The following is a 12570-nucleotide window of genomic DNA, read 5'->3' on the forward strand; positions in this document are numbered from 1 at the left end:
AAAAGCGCTGGTCTTACTGTGAGAGCTAGTCCACTTATCCAAGCACTGCACGTGACATTTTCTATTTATGTTTATTATATTTAAAAATATTTTTAATGTTTATTTATTTTTGGGAGAGACACACAGAGACTGTGAGCAGAGGAGGCAAAGAGAGAGGGAGGCACAGAATCTGAAGCAGGCTTCAGGCTCCGAGCTGTCAGCACAGAGCCCGACGCGGGGCTTGGACCCAGGAACCGTGAGATCATGACCTGAGCTGAAGTCTGACACCTAACCTATTGAGCCACCCAGGCGCCCCTATTTATGTTTCTAAAAACAACAACAACAACAAAACCCGCAGCGTATTACCTTTTACTAATATGTGTTATAAAATATTGGTCCTCAGCTGAGTGAAGGCGCCAGGGTCAATCTGTATAACATATAAGTAAAGTGTAATTATCTCTCTGATTTTTTTTAAGAATAAAAATAAGCATAAATACAAGGATCCTGTTTTCCACTCACACCCCAGTGGGCCAGCTGGCATCCTCCCCAGGGCACCAGGGCCTCACTTCGGAGACTCTGCTCTAGAACAATTTCTTTTGTTGTCTGTAAAGAGGTAGGAAAGGAGTAAATGTATAAGTAGACTTTGGAGACAGACTACCTGCCTGGTTGAAGCCCTGTGTCTGCTGTGTACTTGCTGTATGATCTCAGCCAAGTCACTTAACCTCTGAGCAATTTCCTCATCTTTACAATAAGAGTATTAACAGTACCTCATAGGGCTCTAGTGAGGATCAAACGAGTTGATATGAAAGTGCTTAGAACAATGCCTAACCTAAAGTCAGCAGTTAGTCAACGATAATAATGTTGAGTGGGTGAGTGTAGTCTCAGAGCAACTAGGGACTCTGACATCCATCCTTACTTTTCTTTAAAAAATTGTTTTTGGTGTTTATTTTTGAGAGGAAGAGACAGAGTGAGAGAAGGGGAGGGGCAGAGAGAGAGGGAGACAGAATCGGAAGCAGGCTCCAGGCTCTGAGCTGTCAGCACAGAGCCCAATGCCAGGCTCAGACTCACAAGCCGTGAGATCATGACCTGAGCTGAAGTTGGACACGTAATCCACTGAGCCACCCAGACGACCCTGTCCTTGCTTTTCCGTTATAGGCTTTGACTTGAAAAGATCAGATTCCACAATGATTCTGCAGCAGGAGACTTTCACCTCCTAAAATTTACAAAAACTTTCTAAGCCTCAGTTTCTCCTCTGTGAATGAGAGCTGATGTGAGCGTAAAATGACAATATGCCTGTAACTTCCTCAGCACAGTGTCTGACATTTATGAGATGCTCACTCAGTAAATAATACCTGTAAGAGAGACTGTTCAGTGTTCAGCAATTCCCAATTCCTTCTCCTCCAGGGGGCGCACTCGACTAATTCCCAGCCTCCCATGCAGTCGCGTGGGACCACAAGATGGAGTTCCGGCCAATGGAATGTGGGCAGACGGGTGGGCACACCCCCAGGCCCGCCTTCCTCTCCAACGCCTCGTCTGCCCGGCTGAGAGTGACAGTGGTATTAGAACAAGGCAGGTCCCTGAATTCCTGTAAGTCCTCTTGGAACAGAGCAGCTCCACCAGGAAAACACTTGGGAGGAAAATAAAAAACAAACTTTTATTGTGACGCACCGCTGGGGTTGTTGGTCACTGTCAAGGGTCAATCAAATACACGGTCATTTCTATTATTCCTGTAATACTATTACTTATTTTACTTTCTTCTCCCTCAGCACTTCTGGTTTAGTTGCCACAAGATTGATCGCACTTTTTGAGGGTGTGTTATTTTGTGAGGGCATTTTGAATGTGTGTACGACAAGATTGGAAGCCCCTCTCTGAGCTCTGTATCTTTTCTGTGCCCTCCCCCCAGCCCTGTGCCTCACATTCACGGAGCCCAGTTCCTCCGGCAATCCCTGTGCAATGATGAGAGTGGTAAGTAGCTATATGTGGGCACAAAAGTTGTTTCCTACTTTATTGACTTGTTATTTCACCTGCTTTTTCCCTCCCCGCCCCCTTTTTTTTTTTTTTTTTGGATTCCTTTTTTCATCCATCCACTCATCGATTTAACAAATATCTGCTGAGCTCCTACTCTGTGCTGGGCACTGTATGAGACTCAGAAGCATAGATCTGAACCATCCCAGTCCACTGGGATCTTACAGTCTAATGGGCAAGGAAGACAAGCAAACAGTGTCATTGATGTAAAACACTAGCCCATGGGCTTCATGAACATTGTATGTCTTATAAGTCACGGCATCCCTGGCCTTGGTGCTGACCAAGTGATAGAAGTAAGAAGACGGTCCTCTGGCAATTTGGAGGTGGGAGCCCACAGGGAAGGGTTCTTGAAGGAAGTGATGTCCAAGCTGAGGCCTGAGGATTGAGTAGGACTCACCCAAGCAAAGGAGGTTGTGTGGGCAAAGGGAGAATTTATTGTAGGCAGAGAGCACAACTCCCAAGTCTGGAGGGGAGAAAGCCATGACTCAGGAAAGTGAGGAGGTAGAGAGAAGTCTGGAGAGGTCATGAGGGGCCAGAGTATATTCTGGAATGCCAAGGAATATGGCCAAAGGTGTGAAGGCCTGGTAAGACTTCCAGCTGGTATTTCGCTGGTTAATTCCTCCCCTTGAAAAGGATAGAAATGGCATGGGAGTGGTTCAGCTCAGCCTCTCAGGGCTGGGACAGGGGATTGGCACCTGGGAAAAGCCACTACTTGCCATGCTGGAAGAACTTTTGCAGGTGTAGACCCTGACCTGTGGGAACACAGCCCAGGGAAGCCAATCATCTCATTATTCTTGTTGCATTTTAATTTTCACACCTGGGCCCCCCTGGCATGTCCTTTCCCCCTCCCCCTGCCTCCGGCTGTTGTTTATGTCAGATGCTCCACTGGGATTATAAAAACCTGTTCACCCAGCCCTTGTGAGAAGGGACACACCGTGATCACAGCCCATCATTCTTAATATACCTTCTTTAGGGGCGCCTGGGTGGCTCAGTTGATTGACCATCTGACTTAAGCTTAGGTCATGATCTCTCGGTTCTTGAGTTCAAGCGCTGCATCCGACCCACGGCTGTTTGTGCAGAATCCGCTTTGGATCTTCTGTTCCCTTCTCTCTCTCTGCTCCCCCACCGCTTGTGCACTCTCTCTCTCTCAAAATAAACATAAAAAAAATACACCTGGGGCGCCTGTGTGGCTCTGTCGGTTAAGCGTCCGTCTCTTGGTTTTGGCTCAGGTCATGATCTCATGGTTTGTGGGTTTCACTCTGCTGTGAGTGCGGAGCCTGCTTGGAATTTTCTCTCTCCTTCTCTCTCTGCCCCTCCCCCACTCACGCTCTCTGTCTCCCTCTCTCAAAATAAATAAACTTAAAAAAATTTTTTTTAATTAAAAAAATACATCTTCTTTAGACAGACTTGTACTCAGCTACTCACCCACTGGCCCAGGCAAAAAGGGACAGTGTGTCATCATTCAGTTTGTTGGTTCTGGAAAGTCAACAATAAATAGGTTCATATAGACAGCCTAGTTATTCACACTTGTTTACAAAATTTCCTTAAACTTTCCTTTAATTGTTTTCCATTTTTTCCCCCTTGATCTAACTTATGACCAAAGATTTTGCTGCCAAACACACTCAGTATGGTGCAGTTGTTAAGAGGATTAGCTCTGAAGTCCGACAAAACTCGGTTTAACTCCTGGATCTGGTAATCACTAGCTGTCCAGGCTCTTATCTTCTCTGAGTCTTGCTTTTCTCATCTGTAGAATGGGGATGTTAGATTCAATAAGACAATGTATGTCAAATGTTGGCACGTCGTTTGGCATGGTAGGAGGAAGCCAGCGTTCAAGATTCAAGTGGCACCTGGGTGGCTCAGTTGGTTAAGCATCTGACTTTGGCTCAGGTCATGATCTTGCTGTTTGTGGGTTCGAGCCCTGCCTCGGGCTCTCTGCTGTCAATGAAGAGCTTGCTTTGGGTCCTCAGTCTCCCTCTCTCTCTCTCTTGGCCTCTCCCCTGATTGTACTCTCTTTCTCTCTCTCAAATAAGCTTAAAAAAAAAAAGATTTAAAAAGTGTTTATTGAGCCCCTACTATGAGTCATATGCTCCATAAATAATTCAAAGTCAGCCTGCTTCTTCTGGGTAGTTTATCTGTTCTGCTTTTAAATTACCATGAAGGAGGGGCGCCTGGGTGGCTCAGTCAATTAAGCATCCGACTTCAGCTCAGGTCATGATCTCACGGTTCATGGGTTCAAGCCCTGCGTTGGGCTCTGTGCTGACAGCTAGCTCAGAGCCTGGATCCTCATTGGATTCTGTGTCTCCCTCTGTCTCTGACCCTCCCCTGCTCATGCTGTCTCTCTCTCTCTCTTTCAGAAATAAATAAAAACATTAAAAAATTTTTTAAAAAAATTACCATGAAGGAAATGAGCTTAAGTGAGTAGTTTTCAAAGTGTGGTCTGCAGACTCCTACGTGGGGGGGGGGGGTGGTCACTGAGATCTTCTCAGGGACCTGCAAGGATGAACACTATTGTCACATAGTACTGAGATAGGATTTGCCTTTTTCATTGTGTGAACGTTTTTGCACGGATGGTACAAAAGCAGCAGTTGGTAAAAGAGCTGGCTCCTTCAGGCGAATTAAGGCGGTCGCTCCAAGCTGTACTAGTGACCATGGCATTCTCCAACTGCCACTTCTTGCAGGAAAAAAAAAGCCAGTTCTATTCAAGAGTGTCCTTGATGACCAAGTCCTTGAGTAACAAACGTTTTTATTAAATCTCAGCCCTTGAGGACATACCTTTACAGTATTCTGTCTGACGAGATGAGAAGTACCCAGAAGGCACTTTTCTGTGACTTACCAGAGTACATTCATTGTCTCCAAGAACAGAGCTTGGAGGATGGAGTCGCCAGCTGAAGTGGACCACCATTTTTATCCGACAAACCATGGTGATTCAGACTAGACAGATTTGTTTTTGAAAGTGAACAAAGGAAGCCTGTCCTTTCAAGGAAAAGCAACTGCCAGGATTCGTTGCCACTGATATAATTTGAAATTGCAGGCCAAAGTTAGAATTTTGGAAAACTTGTGGGGTGCCTGTCTGGTGATGTCGGTTGAGCATCTGACTCTCGGCTCGGGTCATGATCTCACAGTTCATGAGTTCAAGGCCCCATCAGGCTCCCTGCTTATGGTGCACAGCCTGCTTGGGATTCTGTCTCTCCTTCCCTCTGCCCCTCCCCAACTTGTGCTCTCTCTCTCTCTCTCTCTCTCTCAAATAAATGAATAAACTAAAAAAAAAAACATAAAAAAAAGAATTTTGGAAAACTTGTATCAGCCATTGTGAGCTTGACAGTTGCCTAGTTCATTTCTAAGGTTTTGGTGATGGTGTTAACAAATGTGATCTGGAAGTGCTGTCTAATTAAGTGTGTCAGCATCTGGCAGATCTGCCTGAGTCTGTGAATCAGTCTTTTCCAAATGACCAGTGCACGATATTACAAAATGAGTGAAGGACCCATTGAAAAGGAAAGATAGACCAATGGGTTTTGAGATCACAGAGTAAGAAAAGTGCATTCTTATGCAGCTTCACCTTCAACATGGCCACTAAGAAACTAAAACTCATCGAGTTTTGGTGCACTGTTAATGCATAATATCCACAATGATTGGCAAAGGCTGTTGGAATAGCCCTTCCTTCTCCAACAGTGTGCTAATGTCAGGCCACATTTTCTTTATATACGTCAACCAAAAGACCATTTCACAATAGATTGATTTCAGAAGTAGCTATGAGCATCCAGCTGTTTTCCTTTAAGCCAGACGTTAAAGAGATTTCTAAAGAAAAAATGTTAATGCCTATTTCCTTGGTAGGAAAAAAAAGATGTTTTGGAAACATTGAATCATTTTCATAAAACCATAGTATTTACGTGAATATGTAATGGGTTTATTGTTATTTTAAGTTAAATAATATTTAATTTAAGGTCTAATATGGTACATAGAGATGGTTATAATGCACATAAACAAAAATCTCTTTGGGGTTGTGTGAAGATTGAAAAGGAATTCTCATACCGAGAGGGTTTAGAAGCACTGACTTAGATTGTCTGTTACGGGCTGGAAACTGTTCAGACTATTTCATGAATACTGTCATCTGAGCCCCTTACATCAAGCCAGTGTGATATTTTGCGTGAACTGCCCATTCCAGAGTCTCTAACTGCCACTACGGAGTCCAAAGCCACCTCGCTTCAAAAATCCTAAGCCTCTGGGGTGGGTGGGTGGCTCAGTCAGTTAAACGCCTGCCTTCAGCTCCGGTCATGATCTCACAGTTGGTGGGTTCACGCTCAGCACTGTGCACCCCTCATCTCTGTCTGGTTTCAGGATTGTGTCATCATCCCAGAAGGAAATCCCATACCCATTAAGCAGTCACTCCCCCTGCCCCCTCCCCCACCCCTCACAACCACTAATCTGCTTTTTGTGTCTAAGGATTTGCCTCTGCCGGCAATTTCATGTCAATGGATCATACAGTAAGCGACCTCTGTCACCGGCTTCGTTCTCTCAGCCTAATGTTTTCAAGATCCGTTCATGTTGTAGCGTGCAAAGTCCTTCATTCCTTTTAGTGGCTAAATACTATTTCAGGATGGATCTACCACATGTGGTTTAGCCACTTGTCAGTGGATGGACATTTGGGTTCTTTTTGCCTTTTGGCTCTTGTGAATACTGTGACCATAGACATTCATGCATATATTTTGTTTGAACATCTCTTTTTGATTCTAGATATACCTAGGAGTAGAATTGCTGGGTCGTAGGATAATTCTTTTTTTTTTTTTTAAGTTTATTTTATTTTGAGAGAAAGGGAGAAAGAGAGGATCTCAGGCAAGCTCTGCACGTGGCTCTGCATGCAGGGCTTGAACTCACAAACGGTGAGATCGTGACCTGACTCGGAACCAAGAGTCAGATGCTTAACCGACTACGCCACCCAGGAGCCTCTCCTAGGATAATTCTGTTTCACATTATGAGGACCCCACCGGGCTGTTTTCTACGGCAGCTGTACCATTTTACATCCCCACCAGAGCTGTAGGAGTATTCCAATATCTCTCCATCCCTGTGAACCTTTATATTGCCCATTTTTTTAGATTATAGTCATCCTGGTGGCTTTGAAGTTGCATCTCATCGTGGTTTTTTTTTTTTTAAATGTTTTATTTATTTCTAGGATAGAGAGACAGCGTGAGCAGGGGAGGGTCAGAGAGAGAGGGAGTCACAGACTGAAACAGGCTCCAGACTCTTGAGCTGGTAGTCAGCACAGAGCCCGAAGGGGGGCTCGAACCCACGAACCGCGAGATCATGACCTAAGCGAAAGTCGGATGCTTAACCGACTAAGCCACCCAGGCGCCCCATCATCGTGGTTTTGACTTGCGTTTTCCAGGTAGCTGATGATGTTGGGCATCTTTCCATGTGCTCCGGGCCATTTGTGTATCTGGAGAAATGTCTGTTCAAGTCCTTTGCCCACTTTGCCATTGGGTTGTCTTTTTGTCTTTGAGTTGCAAGTGTCTTTTTATATATTCTGGAGATCAGACCCTTATCAGGTATTTTGGCTGAGAAATATCTCCTCCCATTCTGTGGGTTGTCTTTTCTCTTTCTTGATATCAAGTTAGATTTGGAGACCTATTCTTTCTCTAGTGCTTAGATTTCTGAGATAGGGGCCACAGAAGGCAAGACCTGATAACTATATTCGCCTGCCAGCGACCCTCTGGAACTCTCTGTTGAAGGCGATGAAGGGACTCGCGGGGAGGGAAGCATGGGTACAGAAGAGGAGCAGGTAGACTGGCTGGCTGGTGCCTGCCATCCCCTGTCCGTTATTTGGGAGTCCCTGGCACTTCCTTTCTTTCCTTGCCTTCTCAAACCCCACCCTTCGATATTTTTCGCTGCTTTTTTTCTCAGCGGAAGTCGCTAAATTTTAAATCTTTCCCTCGATCTTCTTTTATTCCCAGTTTTGGCTCTTTTCCTCCGAGTCTCCCCAATGGGAAAAGGAGGGCAAATTTGTAAGAATTCCATGTGCCGTGAACAGGTGTCCAGGCTCTCTTCCCTGGCTGTCTTGTTATTGAGCCTTTCCAAGGAGAGAGCGTTTAGTCTTCACTGTGTTGGGTGCTGAGACTCACATGCCGCCCTCCGCGGCGGCGTGAGCCCCTAGGTCTGTGCAGCGTCCCCCCCCCCCTTTGTGGTCACACCCGCGTGTTCTATTTTTAGCTCAAGGCTCCCATCCCTCCTGGAGTGCGCATTCTCTGGGATGGGGCCACTTCTCCAGCAGCTACCAGCCAGCCTGCGGCCCCTCCCACTGCCCAGACACTCCTACCTCCAGGCCTTTGTTCAAGCTGGCCCCATCCATCTGGAATGTTCTTGCCCAGTCTCCCCTGATGAAACTCCTCTCTTCCTTCGAAGCCTGCCATCAAAAACACCTGCGCCAAGAAGGCGCGGCCTCAGTCTCCCCCCGCTGCGATCCATTTCTCCCTGGACCGTTACTCTTTTCTCTGCCCCCATTCAGATGGCTGGAATAGGGACTCACGCTGTCTCTCATTAGTACGGTGCCCTTTGGGGAACAGGTGCAGTGACTATGAAAGCAGGGCCTTTCCAGGAATCCCGGGACACGTGGTTGTTACACAAGTTGCCGACCTCACATTCCCGGAGTGTATTGTAGGTTAGCTGTGGGCGTGTCCCCCAGTGTCCCCCTGCAGTCATGGGCCACCAGGAAGCACCCGGCCCTGGTGATTCCCACCCACCTCAGGCGGGTGCCCGGCAGGTGGTGAGAGCCGGATGAAACAGTGTTTATTACTGCAGTTTTGTTTTAATGTTTAATGTATTATTTATTTCTAAGAGAGAGAGAGAGAGACAGTGTGATCAGGGGAGGGTCAGAGAGAGAGGGAGTCACAGACTGAAACAGGCTCCAGGCTCTGAGCTGGCAGTCAGCACAGAGCCCGACGCGGGGCTCGAACCCACGAACCGTGAGATCATGACCTGAGCCGAAGTCAGACGCTTAACCAACTGAGCTACCCAGGCACCCCAATTTTGTTTTGTTTTTAATGCCCCTTAATTTGGGAGTTTCTTGAGTGTAGGGATCGTGTATTTCTCTGCTCGCCAGTTTCTTAGCACTCCGACTGGCCTGGCCATGACAGATCTTAGTAAACTATTATTATTATTATTTTTTTTGCTGTTGGATGGAATGTCTTCATTAATTTTTTAAATGTTCAGGTATTTATTTTAATCCCGATTTATACTGATTGTTTATCCTTTGTTTTCAGTTTTTTAAATGTTTATTTTTGAGAGCGAGAGAGACAGAGTGTGAGCAGGGGAGGAGCAGAGAGAGAGAGGCACAGAATCTGAAGCAGCTCCAGGCTCTGAGCTGTCAGCACAGAACCCGATGCGGGGCTCGAACCCACGAACCGTGACATCATGACCTGAGCGGAAGTCGGATGCGTAACCCACTGAGCCACCCAGGTGCCCCAAAATGTTTATTTTTGAGAGAAAGAGAGATAGAGCACCAGCAGGGGAGGGGCAGAGAGAGAGGGAGGCACAGAATCCAAAGCAGCTCCAGGCTCTGAGCTGTCAGCACAGAGCCTGACACGGGGCTCGAACTCGGGAACCTTCGTGAGATCATGACCTAGGCTGAAGTCAGACGCCCAACCGACAGAGCCACCCAGGTGCTCCAACCTGAACGTTTATCTACAAATAACCTGTCAACCAACCTTTCCCTCCCTGCACTTACCTTCCAGAGGGGGTTTATTTCCCCTCCCCCTTGAGTCTGAGCTGGCCCTGTGACTCACTCTGACCAACAAAAAGAGGGAGCAGAAGCGCCACCCTGAAGACAGACACTCGCTCATCCACTTCCTCTCGCTCGAGGAAGCCCCGACTATGTTTCTGGAGAGCGTGCACATGCTCAGAGTAGCTGGAGGCGGCTTGCCTTGAAACCAGACAGGGTCCATCTGAGAGGCTCCTGGGCCTGCCCCTGGGCTCTGTGCCTGGGCTGGCACTTTATTTATTTTAATTTTTATTTTTTAAAGAAGTCAGGTCTTTTATTTATTTATTTTTAATGTTTATTTATTTTTGAGAGAGAGAAAGAGAGAGCGTGAGCAGGGGAGGGGCAGAGAGAGGGAGACACAGAACCCGAAGCAGGCTCCAGATTCCGAGCTGTCAGTACAGAGCCCGACCTGGGGCTTGAACTCCCGAACTGTGAGGTCATGACCTGAGCTGAAGTTGGATGCTTAAACTGACTGAGCCACCCAGGTGCCCCTGCGCCAGCACTTTAAAGGCTGGCTCTGGAACCTGGGGGACCAGAAAGGCTCTCCTAACCGCAGTGCTATGATAAGCGTCTGGGAACCAAGCACTGGTAAGTGAATGTCCAGAGCCTCATTTTACTAATCTGTAAAATGGGGGTAATAATAGACCCTAACTCACAAATCCTGGTGAAGAGGCTGTGATTTAAGGGAAGTGGGTATTGGCGTAACAAGCCCCCAGCAGGTGAGCATTCTCTCTCCCAGCCCTTCTCTCTTTCAGTTTGGCCACAGCTCCCTCGTTGAACTTCGGCTTGTCACTAAGCCAGTCTGTGTTCTAGTTTCCCCACCTCAAACTGTTCAATAAATGGTTAACTGTCCCTGACAAAGGGATGAAAGAAGCCAGCAAAGCCTTAGACTTTCCGGGCCATGGAGTGATTCAGAGAAGACTTTCTGGCTCCCTTTGAGGCCAGGACTGGACAGGGTACCCGCAGAGGTCAGATTCTTGAATTCTCTCTCCCTTAAATTTTTTCTTCTTTTATTCAATAACCTCTCATGAAACACCTACTATATGCCCCAGATGTGCCAGGTGCTAGGGCACCTCCGTGGCTCAGTTGGGTAAACATCTGACTCCTGGTTTTGGGCTCAGGTCATGATCTCGAGGTTTGTAGGTTCGAGCCCCGCATTGAGCTCTGTGCTGACAGCACAGAGCCGGCTTGGGATTCTCTCCCTCTCTCTCTGCCCCTCCCTCCCTTGCTCTCTCTCAAATTAAATAAGCTTATGGGGCAGCTGTGCGGCTCAGTCAGTTAAGCGGCTGACTTCGGCTTAGGTCATGATCTCACAGTTTGTGAGTTGAGCCCCGTGTCAGGCTCTGTGCTGAGACCTCAGAGCCTGGAGCCTGTCTTCGGATTCTATGTCTCCCTCTCTCTCTGCCCCTCGCTTGCTCCTGTTCTGTGTCTCTGTCTCTCTCTCTCAAATATAAATAAACATTAAGAAAATAAATAAACTTAAACATTCTTTAAAAAATAATTAAAAAAGAAAATCATGGATAAAAAACATCGTAAGTCTTACACAAAAATATTAAATTTCAATGGAACAAAAATCATTGATCACGTTTTGGGAAGAATACAATTATATATACATAAAATCTGCATTAGGTCTCTAGGGACGGATGAAATAAATTCCCCTTCTGTTCAGTTTGGGGGTCTGCAGAGGTTAGAGGTTTCTCCAACCATTTGCAGGAAAGTTTCCTAATATTTGGAAAGTAAAAAAAAAACAAAAACCAAAAAAACCAAAAAACAACACACACACACACACACACACACACAGACACAGGAAATACATTGTTACTCATTGGTTCTGGCCAACTCTCCCCTGCTTTGCCCTGGGTGGTCCACTCCTTCCTGTCTTTCAGTTTTCCCACCGGGACAGTTGCTGTTTAGAGTAACTTTGATGATATGAAAATGTCTCCTTGAATGTCCCCCCTCTACACTGCAGACAGTCTCTTGAGGCTAAGTGACCTCCAGGAGCCTTGATCCAGCCCTCCTTTCGCTCTGCTCCCTCCTTCCTCCCTCCCTCTGGTCTCTCTGGGTCCCTGGTTCTTCGAAAACTTGGCCAGGCACCTTCAGAGTCCTAGAGAAAACTCAGGTCCCAGCGCTGGCTGACAGCCTCAGTCCACAGGCAATAACCCCCCTACCTGCTCTGACATCTGAGCCTCGCTTTCCCCTAGGAAAGGCTCAAACCTCAAAGGAAGGGCTCCGCTGATTACAAACCTTTGCCCTGCCACCCGTGTCGTGCCATTTGTGCCCATATCTGAGGTCACTTAACTTCTGACCTCAGTGGTTTTATCCATAAAGTGGAAATGATAATGACGGTCTCCCACGTATGAAGGAAGTTATCCCTCGTACAGTGCGTAACAGCGCGGCTGGCCCAGAAAACGTGCTGGGTGAACGGGACCCAGTGTCGGCTGTTGCCACCCCCGGGGAAGTGCAGAAAGAAAAACGTTTCTTGAACAGGGCAAGCGATTTGGATGCAGCCCCATCTTTGCGTTTTGCAGGAGTGAAGCATCTGCTGCCTTTGAAGTCCCAGGAACGTAGCAGCTGTCCTTAACAGTCCCCAGAGGACGTCACTCCCGTACCAGACCTGCCAGAACAGAGCACCTGTTGGTTGACTTGGTTTTTACCCCCTTTGTGGTCTTTAATATTTCCTCCTCTGTCTTCTCGGAGCACTCAGGGCTTGAAGCTTTTCATCTGTTCTCTCTTGTTAGATAATTAAAAAAGATAAACCCCCCTGATTCATGGGGAGTCTCTACCAACCAGCCTGTAAGAGCCACACATTCTTCCATGCA

At 46.9% G+C, this 12570-nt stretch overlaps 1 long non-coding RNA gene across 1 annotated transcript; it reads left to right on the forward strand.

Moving 5' to 3' along the window:
• Positions 1–1387: 1387 nt before the first annotated feature.
• On the forward strand, positions 1388–12426 carry LOC144235072 (uncharacterized). Its single transcript, XR_013336128.1, has 3 exons — positions 1388–1566; positions 1883–1944; positions 12280–12426. It is a non-coding gene; the product is annotated as an uncharacterized LOC144235072 (long non-coding RNA).
• The last annotated feature ends 144 nt before the right edge of the window (positions 12427–12570 follow it).

This window comes from Crocuta crocuta, unplaced genomic scaffold (genome assembly GCF_008692635.1).
Source record: "Crocuta crocuta isolate KB4526 unplaced genomic scaffold, BGI_CrCroc_1.0 scaffold35, whole genome shotgun sequence".
In the NCBI taxonomy this organism is placed as follows: domain Eukaryota; kingdom Metazoa; phylum Chordata; class Mammalia; order Carnivora; family Hyaenidae; genus Crocuta; species Crocuta crocuta.